This window comes from Parasteatoda tepidariorum, chromosome 4 (assembly GCF_043381705.1).
Source record: "Parasteatoda tepidariorum isolate YZ-2023 chromosome 4, CAS_Ptep_4.0, whole genome shotgun sequence".
Classification (NCBI taxonomy): domain Eukaryota; kingdom Metazoa; phylum Arthropoda; class Arachnida; order Araneae; family Theridiidae; genus Parasteatoda; species Parasteatoda tepidariorum.
This window is the reverse complement of record NC_092207.1, coordinates 78,193,761-78,197,024: the sequence shown is the minus strand read 5'-3', so window position 1 is coordinate 78,197,024 and position 3,264 is coordinate 78,193,761. Positions and strand designations below refer to the sequence as shown.

The following is a 3,264-nucleotide window of genomic DNA, read 5'->3' as shown; positions in this document are numbered from 1 at the left end:
TATATATATATATATATATATAATGTCGATTATTCAAGTGTTTTGGTAATAGTAAAGTAAATTTTTTAAATATTGATAAAATTCAAGTAAGCTAGCTAGCCTTAATCGTTATAATCAATCCGTAATATATATTGTTTTGCTTTCTGCTGATACATATTAGCCTAGGCTTCAACTTTTATCTTATTTTATTTTATCGGCGACATTTAACAGCAGATAAATTCTTGCATGCATAATTTCTAGCAATTTACAATTTTTTTTCCATAATTTAATTTTTATAATTATTGAGGAATGAATAAGTAAATTGTGGTTTTTTTTCAAACAATTCTAGAAAATAAGTCTGTTTATTAAATTTTTCAGATTCGCAAATGGGAAAGTAATCACCACTTCATGGTCTGAATAATGCAATAAGAAGCAAACAATAAAAACGGAGAAAAAAACTTTTTCTACTTGGACAGTTAAAGCAAACACGCGTCAGTGCTTCTCACGGATGGATACCTAAACTGTCAGCAAAAGTGCATCAATAATTAACATTATTAACAATAATTTAGGCAATAGAAAAGACCGTCAAGTGCCAAATAGAAGAGATAATAGTTTTGTCTCTAGAAACAGCAAGAAAAAGAATTAAGATATTTTGTTGTAAGAGGTTTGGAAAAAAGTTTTCTTATCGACTAGTTTTCAGGCATATGTAACCCTCCTTTGAGTTTAAAGGGTAAGTAAGTTTTTTTCTCTCCCTTTTAGAATTTTTAAAGTTTTGTAATCTATAGATTAATGCTTTTAATATCATTTCATTTTATTAATTTATTTTCTTAATAATTTTGTTGTAATTTACTTAAGCTTGAGTTTCAAAAGTGCATTGTGATTGTTTGTACAATTAAAATTGCTTAGTATAAAGTTTTTAGATTATGTTCAGAGAAAAAAAAAGGCAATTAATTTGTATTATGTTATGAAAAATGATGCTCTGGTGTTTAAAATATTGAAATTTTATTCATTGTGTTGCATAATCGGAGATTAAATCAAAGCGTATTTAATAGGGACCTATCAAATTTTTGAAAGCAAGTATATCTATTGTTCTATTGTTGGTATTTCATTAACAGCGAGTTAAGTACCATACTTATTCTTCTTATGATATTAATTTAAAGAATGCTTTGTTGTTATTCAAAAATATTCAGATTCCATTCTATGAAAAAGATTATTAAATTATTATCTGCAATTCTATTCGCTTAAAACTTTCCGCTTTGCTTACCTTTTTTCAATGGATCTGAAATAGGGTTTATAAGATTTGATTTTAAAGGGTAGTAAATATAAATAAAAAATTATTTATTTTAAAAAATTTTTAAGATTCTGTTTTCAAACTATACTAATTATCCCAAATATGATAATATATTTTGTTTGTATATAAGTGATAAAAACTGTTGACTGAAAAAGCTAGTTTTATTTCAATTATTATTTGGTTTGATTAGATTTGTATCGATAAAACTTTTTAAATTTTGCATACTTACAAATTACATTAAAAAAATATTGGATAACGTAATTATTTTTATCATAGACAAACATGTTTTTTTAGTATACTTTCGGAAAAGAATGTTAAAAAATCAGCTAAACGTTTTAGATGCTTTTCAATAATTAATTTTTTTTCTTTTAATATTTTTTTTAAACTTTTGGTTTTGAATGACTTAAGAGCTTTTGAAACGATTTAAAATTACATAATATTAGTGTTATTAAGGCTACAAACTATTTAATTCAAAATAAATAAGTTTGAAAGTGTAACAAGGTAACTTTTAATGTTTAAATTATAATGTTGAATTTTGTAATTCATGTTCCCAAGAAAATTATTTATATTTAATAGCTGGCATTCTTAACTAATACGAAATATAGATGAAAAATACAATGTCTCGTTACGGAAAATGGACCAGACTTAATTAATTTAAAGCCATTTATTATTTTTCTTTATTTTTCTCAATTATCATATTGTGTTACAAATTCTATGAAAGAATCACAGTTAGAGTGTGCAAATTGATTTTTAGTATTGCTACGTAACTTTTGCACTGTTGGAAATTTTTCTGATAAATGGTAAAATAACAATCTAATTGTTATTTTACAAATAACCATAAAAATACAAATAACAAAATAACCATAAAAATACGGTATTCAAATTAATAACAGTGAGAAAAATCGCTTGTTGATCGTTTTTTCATCATAATGTTAAATAAACTGAATTTTATCTTCGTTAACTAAGCCCACTGCCTATGAGAATAGAGAGCACGTTCTTCGAAAGTTGGAAGATAATCCATTTATAAAGATTACAAATTGATGCTTTTTTATACAAATCAGCATCGAATACCTAGCACAACAGAGGATGCTTAATAATCCTATATGTAGCGAACACCTTATGAAGACGCTTAGTTTCTTGCAGCTGGGTACATGCTTTAGCTTCCCGCAGTGGACTGTGGTCAGTAAGCGGATGCGCGACCACTTTGATCAGACTGCGTAGGGAGCATGGATGTGCGATATCGAGAGTTCTCGTTTAACTGTTCTACAGTAAAGTGCTCGACTTCGAGGGCAGGTCATCGGGCTACCAAATCAGGGGTGCCATCCCCTCTGCAGAGGAGCAAAATTTCAGTGGCATGTCTTCGAATCATCCTCAGCGATGTTTCCAAGGCCGTCGCCAATAGCCCATTGTGCAGCTCTATTGCGAAGTAAATAAAGTACGCACCTACCTACATGTTTTAGCCGAGAGGGCTAATCTATCATTGTTATGATCAGCTGAATGGGAGTTCGAATCCAAATGTTGACATCAAAACGTTTCTTCTATTCCTTCCTATATAACACATGAGAAGTTTCCAGTGCCATGCACTCCTCAGTTGTTGAGCCTAAACTATTTTAATGTGAAACATGCATAAATAACATCATGCCAGAGTTGCTTAGCCAGAAAAATGAAGTCTAGTACTTCTCATTTTTGAGGATAGAGGACACACCTTGTCAAAATTCATCAAGCATCATTTTCGTCAATAAAAGTATGGCGATGAATTTTTACGTTTCTCCTAAACAAATTTGCATTATTTTTAAAATAATCCATTGTTTTAGTGGCGAGAGGTTAGGCAGCTGCTATATGCATTAAAACTATAATTATTCGTATTACATCACATCGTGTGTACTCACATTTCATTTATAAATCAGCTAAGTGTTAAATACTAGGTCTGAATATTAAGAAAGAAAACTTTTCTAACAGCAAATATATTTAGTCTAGACCAATATATATATATA

The 3,264-nt window shown here is 28.8% G+C and overlaps 1 protein-coding gene across 1 annotated transcript in view; it reads left to right on the top strand.

Moving 5' to 3' along the window:
• Positions 1–3,264, top strand: part of LOC107450287 (5-hydroxytryptamine receptor 2C) — a 400,340-nt gene that overhangs the window by 27,006 nt on the left and 370,070 nt on the right. The window contains exon 2 of the mRNA XM_071180097.1: positions 358–709. The gene's annotated coding sequence lies outside the window, so the exon portion shown is untranslated. The remainder of the gene's footprint in view (positions 1–357; positions 710–3,264) is intronic.